This window comes from Schistocerca gregaria, chromosome 2 (assembly GCF_023897955.1).
Source record: "Schistocerca gregaria isolate iqSchGreg1 chromosome 2, iqSchGreg1.2, whole genome shotgun sequence".
In the NCBI taxonomy this organism is placed as follows: domain Eukaryota; kingdom Metazoa; phylum Arthropoda; class Insecta; order Orthoptera; family Acrididae; genus Schistocerca; species Schistocerca gregaria.
In genome coordinates this window covers 17124065-17137934 of record NC_064921.1, presented here as the reverse complement: position 1 = coordinate 17137934, position 13870 = coordinate 17124065, and positions in this window count along the sequence as shown.

Sequence of the window (13870 nt, the reverse complement as noted above, 5' to 3'; positions counted from 1 at the left end):
AAGAGTATTATTTTTAACAACAAGCAGCAGTAACAAAATAGTTCTGCAATTCCTTTTAATCTATGCTATGTCTTGTGTAGGCAGACAGAATTGTGGCCATTCTTTTTTACTATAGTTATTCAACAATGTTTTAATTATACAGCAGGACAGGCTGGCACTAGGATATGGTGGAGGTTAGTGTTTAACATCCCGTCGACAACGAGGTCATTAGAGACGGAGCGCAAGCTCGGGTTAGGGAAGGATTGGGAAGAAAATCAGCCGTGCCCTTTCAAAGGAACCATCCTGGCATTTGCCTGAAACGATTTAGGGAAATCACGGAAAACCTACATCAGGATGGCCGGAGACGGGATTGAACCGTCGTCCTCCCGAATGCGAGACTAGAATATGAATAAGTTGATTTGCTTGGGCTTTGATGACTATTCGACAATGGCAGGCCTTAAACCTTGAGTGCAGGCTAAGATTATAGAAAAGTATCCTTCAGCTGTTTATTTCCATTGTGCATCACACAGATTAAACTTACTTGTCAATGGCTTTATCAGTTTCCAGGAGATTTGTAACACTGTCGGAACAATAAATGAAGTTATTAGGCTGTTTAGGGAAAGTGTATTGTGTAGGAAAGCAAAACCTAACACTTCAGTGTTCTCTAAAACTTGGTGGTCACATAAATATACATCAATCAGGCTATTCACCCCCCTCCCGGAATGTGGAGTAGAGAGTTTTTATTATTTACAGAATTCCCACACAGTTCTGTAAGTGATTTGCCATGATTCTGCTATACTTCATCTATAAAGTGTAGTACTTGCGGCACAACATGTCTCGAAACTGACAAGTTCATTTATATAAAAAATGGTGATTTTAGAGTTGTGCCTCCCACATAAATTTCTGCAGACATCCACGGACCCACGGCAGTGTGTCCCTTGTGTTGTCCATGAGACTCTCATTCATCATTACAGTATTAGTTTGGACCTCCCACACCTTCCCAAATCCTCCTAAAGGCTTTCCATGTATGGACTGGTTTAGTAGAAAGGTGAAAGAAAATCATGAACTGTTGCCATGATCTCTATTTGCTGCCCCTAATATATGATGGCTTTTAGACCTCGCCATCCAAAAGGCTTCAAGGTTCTCATTAAATGGCCTCTGCAAGGCTGTGGATCTGTGCCTAACTGCAGAGTGACATTTGTCATTCCACCTACGCACAAGCAGTCTTTATCATTGTCTGATAACTTCAGCACAAGTGGTCTTTGCCATTGTCTGATAACTTCAGCACAGATGAATCAGTGGCATTCTCACTGTGGATCCCTTTGGTGATATGATCCACCCAATACGGGGTGGGGGGAGTTTTGTTCGCAAAATCAGTCCTGTAACACGTGAGCTGTGTGAACCTGGGTGCAGTAATCTTGGTACACAGTATCGCTATTGGGGAAGAAATATTTTACCATGTAATACACCATCATTTGATGGTATATATCTGCATTTCTTCCTTGCATACAACTTACACTTTGGTTTTCATCCCATTATAGCTAAAAAGCAGGAATATGTGAATAGGCAGACACATAGTAAAAAACTGATATTTTTTACCGTGTATCTTACTGTTTGCATATTCGTGTTGTTTCATTGTACTCAATAATGGCAAGAAAGCCAGAATCTTGACTGTATACAAAAAATACAGAAATATAGTCAAAAGGCAGTCTATTCTTTCAAAAAAATACTGTCTGACTCTGGATCAGCAACACTGAAAACTTTTTATTGTACTGTGGGATGGACCTCATCACCTACAATGGTCACATAATCCTTGGAAGCAGTGCGACATTGCAGAGTAACCATGGGGCTTGGAATACTGTGATAAGGATGCACAAATCATCAGACCACTGCCTCCCTCCCCGCCCTCCCGATGTTTCACTCAAGGGAGTAAACTAGTCCACAAGTTGGAAACATGGTGAAACAAGATTCATCCAACTTTCTTCCATTGCCCCATAATCCAGGTTGTATGGCTTGAGCACCACATTTTTCTTGTTAAGGGCATTTACATTTTTCTTGTTAAGGGCATTTGCCTCAGTGATGAGTGGTTTTGCAGTTCCAGCTTGCCATGCAATCTCCTGCTTACAGAGGTCCCTTCAAGTTATTTTGCTGCTGACTAGGTTCATAATTGCAAAGTTCAGTTCTGCAGTAACTTCTGCTTATGCCACTATCTTATTTTTCCATCACGCTCGCTCAACACACACTTATGTCAGTGTTGTGACTTAGTGGGTGATATTTTGGCTTTCTTCTCCATATGCAATGTAAATCTTCGATAAAGTGTCTCTTAAAACACCAAACACTTCAGCTAACTTGGTTACGGAAGCACCTTGAAATGCCCTACTTAACTTGCAAGACAGGACAGATAGTTAGATAGTGGAAAGGGACCAAAATAAGGGGCTGTCAGTTACACTCAAACAAACAACTTTATTATTTGATCAAACATTACAAGATTCCAAACAAAAAAAAAAAAAAAAAAAAATTAAACACCCAGCTTTAATCTTTGGGACTTAATTACCAGCTGAAAGCCACTTTAATTTAAAAACGGCTGAAAGCCAATAACTTAAAACACAAGCATCATCAGAAATTTAAAACGCAAGCCTTATCTTAAAACAGTTCTTTAGTTAAGATGAAGTAACAAGTTAAATTCAAATTGACTGAAGGCCTAACACTTAAAACTCCATAAATTTAATTTTTTTTAAATACCAAAGGCCTTACGTGAAACCGTACTTTAATTTACGCTGAAAGCTTAGAGCAAACAACTCAAATTCAATTGGCTGAAGGCCCAAGACTTAAAAATTCAACATTTAAATTTTTTAAATGCCAAAGGCCTTACACGACACAGTTCTTTGGACTAGACTGAAGGCCTTAAAAGCAAAACAACTCAAAAAAGCTATAAGCCATACAAGTACAAACAACAAGAAGAAATTAAAAAAGTAGGGCAGTACACACAATGCCTCTCAAATGTTCGAGGGTGAGCCTGTAATTCAAATACTAATGCTCACTTAGGTGAGACAGGAAGTTGGGCCAACAATTCACGATCTGACGGCAACCCAACCGACTGACAGTCAGTGGACCCACCGACAACATAAACTTCCACTTCACTCGATCAGGGCACAACACGGTGTACAACGGAACAGCGTAGAAGATATTGGTGCCCACAACCAATCATACATGGAGCTGTCAAACTACACACCGTGCCACGCAGCAACAACATGAGGAGGAAACTAACTGCCTGAAATTTATGTCAACGGCCAGGGCAGGTAACCGGAACGTTAATGGGCACAAGGCAGAGGATTCCACTGGTGCACTTCAATTCATATAACCAAATACAGTGAAACTAGAATTTTCCAACCTAAAAACCATGTCGTTGCTCGCGGGAATGTCCCAACAGCCGACAACAAACTTCAAATGACACAAAGTGAACAGTCTTGACTTGCTGGTAGGTTAAATCAAAACTCAACATTCGTGTCCAGGGTTGGTGAGCCATGGACCTCATAACAATGGGAACAGTGCTACAAACTCCCGACACGACGTAGAGACCGCCAGTGGGCCCCGGCCAAATTATCCCCTGCTGAGAATTCCTCGCTGCTCCATGCCAACCGATCAACTCAGAGCCAGTACGCCAACAACCTTTAAATAACTTGTCAGTCAAACCACATAAACTACACACAGTTTCATGAACACTTGCACAAAGAACTAGACAATTCTACGCACTCAAATCATGTGTGTTGGTAATCATCGTCAAATGATGGCTATCTGCACCTTCCTGGTGCTGCATGCCCCACTGGTGCAACAATGTGACTGCGACAACTGACCAACTGCCACACATCAGCATGGAGACAGCACTAAAGCAACTGTGCAGTGAACATCACAGGCTACACAAAATTTCACAAACACTTGGACGAAGAACGCGACCAATACTAACAGCAGTGACAGTGCAATCACCGGAATGAACCAAGAGTTGAGACACACACTGCCAACCCATAAGCGATTGGCGAACAAATACACATCGTGCAGGAAGATGACCAACCAACCATCAACCAAACCATCTCCAGCCATGTGTGTCGGCAACAGTCGGGCGAGTCATGGCTATCCAAGCCTCACTGCTGCTCCAACCCGTCTGAACTTCTGCCGTGTCCCATTTGTCCGACTACCAGGTCCGAACTCCACTGCTGGCGCGTTGCAACTGACTTCATTGCTTGGTCTGAACTGCACTGCTGGCATGTTACAATCCATTGGATGGCACACGATGACCAGGAAGTACTAGCAGTCCAGCATAGATAATACACCAGGGCCTATATCGATAAGTGCTGCTGCTGCCGCACACAGGCAGGCAAGGCAGCAACTCAGTGACACCAGTAATTGAAAATTAAGATAACGAGGTGGCAGTATGGTAAAAACAGGGTGTTGAATAACAGATGGCATGAACACGAGCCACGCAAGGCTCAAACCTGTCATATGAACACCAACAATTTTCTCACAAATGAGTTCCTTAGCTTCAACATAATGCATTCACAACCCCACAGAAAACTATTCTGACCACGACTGACAGTTCCAGTGTACTGAGGACATTGCCATTCATGGTCAACTACAAAAGCATGATCTGCATCTTTGGCTAGCATATGCATTTATGTTCAAACATGCATTTCTCATGGTGTTTCCATATTTTTGTCCAACCCCTGCATTTTCTGTCAGCAACAGCTTGACTACAGGAGCATGTGGTGGTGGATGAGCACCATAACGATATTATATGGTGTGCATAGAATTCTCCGCAAAAGAGAGAAGTCATTGAAGGAGCTGTGTGATGAGGTTGCTTAAAGGCTCTAGGGCTGTGTTAGGTGGAAAGTAACGAGAGCATATGGTCATCCTGTGTGGCATGTGCACCACTGCAGCAACTGCTTGGAAGCTGGAGTGTTAGGGGAGAATCGCAGAGAGGTACACATCATCTTCAAAGATGAGTGACTCCTCCTTATGTCTCCCCCTACTAAGGTCATCCTTTCTGTGCAGGCTACAACCTCCTAGCACTGGGAAGACGGATAATTTAAAATGTGTTTTCTGTTAACACAAGCAAAAAAGTCTGCCCTGTTCTAAAAGTGTCATTTCCTCCACATGTACTCTGTATCAGGTTACATTCCACTGTAAAATGGAAGCCATTTTAATGTTGAGGTATTATTTTCTCCCTCCCTCTCCCTATCTGTCAGGCTGCGGATGCTGTGTCCAGAGGGTGATTGGTGAAAGAGCTCCTTTGTTCCCTCTGGCAGATTTCTATGCCCATATCGCCTGTATTTCCATTCTATATATCACATAAGACTAGTGCAGTGCAGTTTGATGGCATTAGGTTGTTTCCTTCTGCTTTCAACTGCTTCACCACGGCTCTTTCCGTCTTTGGAGATGGTGGTGATTTCAGTGGGGACACACTACTGACATTCAGTCCAGATACCTGTAGGGTTGTATTTGTGGCTTGTGGAGTAAGGTTAGTGAGCAACACACTCAACTATTTTTGTGGTGTCTCCACCACTGCAAGAGCAATTGCATGTGGAGATATTTGTGGCACCTTCAGTTGACAGAGTCCATCTTTGAGAGCCTGTTAATTAGTCGTTTTTAGAAATTGAAGCCACAGTCTCGTTGTGTCCAATTGTTAGCTGTCTGCCTGCTGGTCACCCCTCATATAGAGTTACAAAAAAAAAAAAAAAAAAAAAAAAAAACAACCCCTAACAGGTTCATGCTCATCTACCCTGCTCCTTCATCACTCAGTTGTACCAACACAATTAATTAAAACTTGGGATATTGTCTTTTTGGTCAAAATATTAATTGGTTTCATTTACTGGCACATGAGTAAATCCTGCAAACCATTAATTCTTACTGCACAGGAGTTTTTAGTATGTGTAATAGTTTAAGCTTGGGTATATTTGTTCAACAATGTAACTGTTTGTCAACTAAAACTCAAAAAATTGAAATTTCTTTTCAGAAAATATTGGGAGGGGGAAAAATGACACATCCTCCCACCAGTGGCACTCATAACTGAAGCAGACGATGACACAAAGCTTCACAGTTCATGAACAGCATGTATCTTTTTGGCTTCTAATAGGCGATTCTTCTTGTTACTTATCTTGGATCTACCCCACTAGTGTCTTGGCACTCACCTTTAAGGTCCTGTACATCAATATGTATTAAGTTCCCGTGTGACACAACAGCCTTCCTCTAATTAACACTTTCGCTGCTGCATCGGTGCAGGAGCGCAACTCTCCAGTGCGGCCTGGCAACGTGCGAGTGCGGGCCGGTAACACTCTGAAACGGCAGGTACTGCTCGGAGCCGACACTCCTAAGCACACCTGAGCTACAGGCTGACGTCAGGACCTTGTAAGATCTGTAGCATCATGTTCTATACTGACTTAATGGTGACAACTTAGAAGCATTACTTCAAATAAGCTTTGACTGTATTGTGGTCATGTTTTAAAGTTTGTTTGCTGTCTGACACCTATAGGGGTCACAGGCTTCATTCCAATGTTTGTGATTTGTTGATAATGTAACAAAAAATACAATTCAAACAAGCAACAAGTCCATCGCATTCAGGAAAAATTTGGATTCCAAAACGCAAATTCTTATGAGGAAAAAAAAAAAAAAGGAAACTGGATTCATTTGAAATTATATTTACTTCAAATGCGCATTTTTAAGATTGAGGTCGTCAATTTAGTAGCGGAACTGTCACGAAACAGATTCTAAAGCTGTGCTTCCACGCTATCATCACTCAGCAATTCTTCTGCACCCTCTAAACGACAATCTCTGTGGTATGCCTTGTCCTCACTACACACAAAATCACTGTCATTTAGTACACTAACTATTCCTCTGTCAATTTAACACTTTTCCTGCTCCTTTTCACATTGGAAGGACCAGGTGTCAGTTCATTAGTCGTCATTACGAACAATATACGTTTTATAACTGACCACACAAAACAAAAGTTTACACCCTTTGATGCTAGCTTAGACGCTGCAACTACACAGTGAACGCGGTCACTTATAAGCGTCAGCTGCACTGGCTCATGGCTTGTGTGTTAAGTGTGTTACACATTCAGTCACAGATGGGTATTATCAAAGAGTAATTCAAAGCCATATTGACCACTGTTTAGTCCAGTTGATAAGATGCTCCAGTTTCTTCCAGTAGTGCGCCAGTCTTCAAGCACTTGATAGATTTTAGTGTGAATACTGGAAACACATTCTATGGCACATTATTATTATTATTATTATTTCTTTCCTTGCTCAGACGTTATTGCTGGTCAAAAATGGAAAGTGACGTGGACCTCGATCAAGCGTGACTTCCTTTTAACTGTACGGTATGTGTTACATTGCATTTAGGAACTTTCGGGTAATTGAACATGTATCAATAATTACAGATTTCTGTAGTTGTATATATAAGTTTGGATGTAGCTGTATTGCATTGATGTACTGGTGGATATTTTGCGGTATGACTCCTGTAGTTGATAGTATAATTGGTATAATGTCAACTTTATCCTGATGCCACATATCCTTGACTTCCTCAGCCAGTTGGATGTATTTTTCAATTTTTTCTCCTGTTTTCTTTTGTACAATTGTTGTATTGGGTATGGATATTTCGATTAGTTGTGTTAATTTCTTCTTTTTATTGGTGAGTATGATGTAAGGTTCGTTATGTGGTGTTGTTTTATCTGTTATAATGGTTCTGTTCCAGTATAATTTGTATTCATCATTCTCCAGTGCATTTTGTGGTGCATACTTGTATGTGGGAACATGTTGTTTTATAAGTTTATGTTGTAAGGCAAGCTGTTGATGTATTATTTTTGCTACATTGTCATGTCTTCTGGGGTATTCTGTATTTGCTAGTATTGTACATCCACTTGTGATGTGATCTAGTGTTTCTATTTGTTGTTTGCAAAGTCTGCATTTATCTGTTGTGGTATTGGGATCTTTAATAATATGCTTGCTGTAATATCTGGTGTTTATTGTTTGATCCTGTATTGCAATCATGAATCCTTCCGTCTCACTGTATATATTGCCTTTTCTTAACCATGTGTTGGATGCGTCTTGATCGATGTGTGGCTGTGTTAGATGACACGGCTGCTTGCCATGTAGTGTTTTCTTTTTCCAATTTACTTTCTTCATATCTGTTGATGTTATGTGATCTAAAGGGTTGTAGAAGTGGTTATGAAATTGCAGTGGTGTAGCCGATGTATTTATATGAGTGATTGCTTTGTGTATTTTGCTAGTTTCTGGTCGTTCTAGAAAGAATTTTCTTAAATTGCCTACCTGTCCATAATGTAGGTTTTTTATGTCGATAAATCCCCTTCCTCCTTCCTTTCTGCTTAATGTGAATCTTTCTGTTGCTGAATGTATGTGATGTATTCTGTATTTGTGGCATTGTGATCGTGTAAGCGTATTGAGTGCTTCTAGGTCTGTGTTACTTCATTTCACTACTCCAAATGAGTAGGTCAATATAGGTTTAGCATAAGTATTTATAGCTTTTGTTTTGTTTCTTGCTGTCAATTCTGTTTTCAGTATTTTTGTTAGTCTTTGTCTACATTTTTCTTTTAGTTCTTCTTTAATATATGTATTATCTATTCCTATTTTTTGTCTGTATCCTAAATATTTATAGGCATCTGTTTTTTCCATCGCTTCTATGCAGTCGCTGTGGTTATCCAATATGTAATCTTCTTGTTTAGTGTGTTTTCCCTTGACTGTGCTATTTTTCTTACATTTGTCTGTTCCAAAAGCCATATTTATATCATTGCTGAATACTTCTGTTATCTTTAGTAATTGGTTGAGTTGTTGATTTGTTGCTGCCAGTAGTTTTAGATCATCCATGTATAGCAAATGTGTGATTTTGTGTGAGTATGTTCCAGTAATATTGTATCCATCATTTATATTGAAAACAAAGATTCCAAGACTTACCGAGCGGGTAAGCGCCGGTAGATAGGCACAATAAATAAAACAAACAAACACACACACAGAATTTCGAGCTTTCGCAACTGACGGTTGCTTCTTCAGGAAAGAGGGAAGGAGAGGGAAAGACGAAAGGATGTGGGTTTTAAGGGAGCGGGTAAGGAGTCATTCCAATCCCGGGAGCGGAAAGACTTCCCTTAGGGGGAAAAAAGGATAGGTGTACACTCGCACACACACACATATCCATCCGCACATACACAGACACAAGCAGACATTTGTAAAGGCAGAGAGTTCGGGCAGAGATGTCAGTCGATGCGGAAGTACTGAGGCAAAGAAGTTGTTGAAAGACAGGTGAGGTATGAGCGGCGGCAACTTGAAATTAGCGGAGGTTGAGGCCTGGCGGATATCGAGAAGAGAGGATATACTGAAGACTCCTAATGATCCAACTCCCCAAAACACTATCCAAATTGAACCCTGCCTGGAACAGTTCCGTCCTCCATCACAGCGGGACCCACCTCCTCTTCCTCAAAATCACCCTCTCCAAACCTTCCAGGAATTTCTCACTTCCAGCCTTGCCTCTAAATCTTTCTTGAAAAACCTTAATCCTACTCCCAACATCACCACAGCCGAAGCCCAGGCTATCTGTGATCTGAAAGCTGACCGATCCATCATCATTCTTCCGGCTGACAAGGGTTCCACGACCGTGGTACTTGATCGTCGGGAGTATGTGCCTGAGGGACTGCGTCAGCTTTCAGACAACTCTACATACAAAGTTTGCCAAGGTAATCCCATTCCTGATGTCCAGGCGGAGCTTCAAGGAATCCTCAGAACCTTAGGCCCCCTACAAAACCTTTCACCTGACTCCATCAAACTCCTGACCCCACCGACACCTCGCACTCCTACCTTCTACCTACTTCCTAAAATTCACAGACCCAAACATCCCGGCCGCCCCATTGTAGCTGGTTACCAAGCCCCCACAGAACGTATCTCTGCCTACGTAGATCAACACCTTCAACCCATTACATGCAGTCTCCCATCCTTCATCAAAGACATCAACCACTTTCTTGAACGCCTGGAATCCTTACCCAGTCTGTTACCCCCGGAAACCATCCTTGTAACCATTGATGCCACTTCCCTATACACAAATATCCCGCACGTCCAGGGCCTTGCTGCAATGGAGCACTTCCTTTCACGCCGATCACCTGCCACCCTACCTAAAACCTCTTTCCTCGTCACCTTAGCCAGCTTCATCCTGACCCACAACTTCTTCACTTTTGAAGGCCAGACATACCAACAATTAAAGGGAACAGTCATGGGTACCAGGATGGCCCCCTCGTATGCCAACCTATTTATGGGTCACTTAGAGGAAGCCTTCTTGGTTACCCAAGCCTGCCAACCCAAATTTTGGTACAGATTTATTGACGACATCTTCATGATCTGGACTCACAGTGAAGAACAATTCCTGAATTTCCTCTCCAACCTCAACTCCTTGGTTCCATCAGATTCACCTGGTCCTACTCCAAATCCCATGCCACTTTCCTTGGCGTTGACCTCCATCTGTCCAATGGCCAGCTTCACACATCTGTCCACATCAAACCCACCAACAAGCAACAGTACCTCCATTACGACAGCTGCCACCCATTCCATATCAAACAGTACCTTCCCTACAGCCTAGGCCTTCGTGGCAAACGAATCTGCTCCAATCCTGAATCCCTGAACCATTACACCAACAACCTGAAAACAGCTTTCGCATCCGCAACTACCCTCCCTACCTGGTACAGAAGCAAATAACCAGAGCCACTTCCTCATCCCCTCAAACCCAGAACCTCTCACAGAAGAGCCCTAAAAGTGCCCCACTTGTGACAGGATACTTCCCGGGACTGGATCAGACTCTGAATGTGGCTCTCCAGCAGGGATACGACTTCCTAAAATCCTGCCCCAAAATGAGATCAATCCTTCATGAAATCCTCCTCACTCCACCAAGAGTTTCTTTCCGCCGTCCACATAACCTTCGTAACCTCTTGGTTCATCTCATACCTCACCTATCTTTCAACAACTTCTTTGCCTCGGTACTTCCGCCTCGACTGACATCTCTGCCCGAACTCTTTGCCTTTACAAATGTCTAGTGTGTGTGTGTGTGTGTGTGTGTGTGTGTGTGTGTGTGTGTGTGTGTGTGTGTACACCTGTCCTTTCCCCCCCCCCCCCCCCCCCCCTAAGGTAAGTCTTTCCGCTCCCGGGATTCGAATGACTCCTTACCCTCTCCCTTAAAACCCACATCCTTTCATCTTTCCCTCTCCTTCCCTCTTTCCTGAAGAAGCAACCGTCGGTTGCAAAAGCTAGAAATTCTGTGTGTTTTTTACTTATTGTGCCTATCTACCGGCGCTTTCCCGCTTGGTAAGTCTTGGAATCTTTGTTTTTAACATATTTTTCCCATGTGGAAGTTTCTTTCTATTTTATTTGTATCCATAATTTGTATTATTTAACATGTTGGATAGTGGGTTCAGAGCAAGGCAGAACCAGAAAGGACTTAATGAGTCTCCTTGGTATATTCCACGCTTAATCTGTATTGGCTGTGATGTGATATTAGAGGTATTTGAATTTGTTTGGATATTAAGTGTGGTTTTCCAATTTTTCATTACTATGTTTAGGGTCTACTTTGTATATTTCCAATATTTATAGTAACCATGAGTGGGGTACACTATCAAAAGCTTTTCGGTAATCAATGTATGCGTAGTGTAGCGACCTTTGTTTAGTTTTAGCTTGATATGTTACCTCTGCATCTACACTCCTGGAAATGGAAAAAAGAACACATTGACACCGGTGTGTCAGATCCACCATACTTGCTCCGGACACTGCGAGAGGGCTGTACAAGCAATGATCACACGCACGCCACAGCGGACACACCAGGAACCGCGGTGTTGGCCGTCGAATGGCGCTAGCTGCGCAGCATTTGTGCACCGCCGCCGTCAGTGTCAACCAGTTTGCCGTGGCATACGGAGCTCCATCGCAGTCTTTAACACTGGTAGCATGCCGCGACTGCGTGGACGTGAACCGTATGTGCAGTTGACGGACTTTGAGCGAGGGCATATAGTGGGTATGCGGGAGGCCGGGTGGACGTACCGCCGAATTGCTCAACACGTGGGGTGTGAGGTCTCCACAATACATCGATGTTGTCGCCAGTGGTCGGCGGAAGGTGCACGTGCCCGTCGACCTGGGACCGGACCGCAGCGACGCACGGATGCACGCCAAGACCGTAGGATCCTACGCAGTGCCGTAGGGAACCGCACCGCCACTTACCAGCAAATTAGGGACACTGTTGCTCCTGGGGTATTGGCGAGGACCATTCGCAACCGTCTCCATGAAGCTGGGCTACGGTCCCGCACACCGTTAGGCCATCTTCCGCTCACGTCCCAACATCGTGCAGCCCGCCTCCAGTGGTGTCGCGACAGGCGTGAATAGAGGGACGAATTGAGACGTGTCGTCTTCAGCGATGAGAGTCGCTTCTGCCTTGGTGCCAATGATGGTCGTATGCGTGTTTGGCGCCGTGCAGGTGAGCGCCACAATCAGGACTGCATACGACCGAGGCACACAGGGCCAAAACCCGGCATCATGGGGTGGGGAGCGATCTCCTACACTGGCCGTACACCTCTGGTGATCGTCGAGGGGACACTGAATAGTGCACGGTACATCCAAACCGTCATCGAACCCATCGTTCTACCATTCCTAGACCGGAAGGGAACTTGCTGTTCGAACAGGACAATGCACGTCCGCATGTATCCCATGCCACCCAACGTGCTCTAGAAGGTGTAAGTCAACTACCCTGGCCAGCAAAATCTCCGGATCTGTCCCCCATTGAGCATGTTTGGGACTGGATGAAGCGTCGTCTCACGCGGTCTGCACGTCCAGCACGAACGCTGGTCCAACTGAGGCGCCAGGTGGAAATGGCATGGCAAGCCGTTCCACAGGACTACATCCAGCATCTCTACGATCGTCTCCATGGGAGAATAGCAGCCTGCATTGCTGCGAAAGGTGGATATACACTGTACTAGTGCCGACATTGTGCATGCTCTGTTGCCTGTGTCTATGTGCCTGTGGTTCTGTCAGTGTGATCATGTGATGTATCTGACCCCAGGAATGTGTCAATAAAGTTTCCCCTTCCTGGGACAATGAATTCACGGTGTTCTTATTTCAATTTCCAGGAGTGTATTATCAGTTGCTCTTTACATCCTCGTGCTCCTTTGCAACAGCCTTTTTGTTCTTCATTTATAATTTTGTTTTGTGTTTTGTGTGTCATCAATTTCTGTGTAATGACTGAAGTTAATATTTTGTATATTGTTCGTAGACATGTTATGGGGCGGTATTTAGCTGGGTTTGCTGTGTCTACTTGACCTTTAGGTTTCATATAAGTTATTCCATGTGTAAGTGTATCAGGGAATGTGTATGGGTCTGCAATGTAACTGTTAAATAATTTAGGTAGATGTGAATGTGTTGAGATGAACTTCTTTAGCCAGAAATGTGCTATTTTATCTTTTCCAGGGGCTTTCCAATTGTGAGTAGAATTAATTGCTTTGGTGACTTCATGTTGCAAAATTATCACTTCAGGCATTTGTGGTATCATCTTTTATGTGTCTGTTTCTGCTTCTATCCACCGTGCATGCCTGTTATATTGTACCAGGTTTGACGATATGTTGCTCCAGAAGTGTTCCATGTCTGTTATGTTTGGTGGATTGTCTATTTTAATGTGTGTGTTATCTATTGTCTGGTAAAATTTCTTTTGGTTTGTGTTGAATGTTTGGTTTTGTTTCCTTCTATTTTCACTTTTTTTGTATCTTCTAAGTCGTTTGGCCAATGCTTGTAATTTCTGCTTCTTTTCATCTAATTGCTCTATCGCTTCTTGTTGTGAGATTTTACCTAACCTTTTACGTTTTTTTTCTGACATT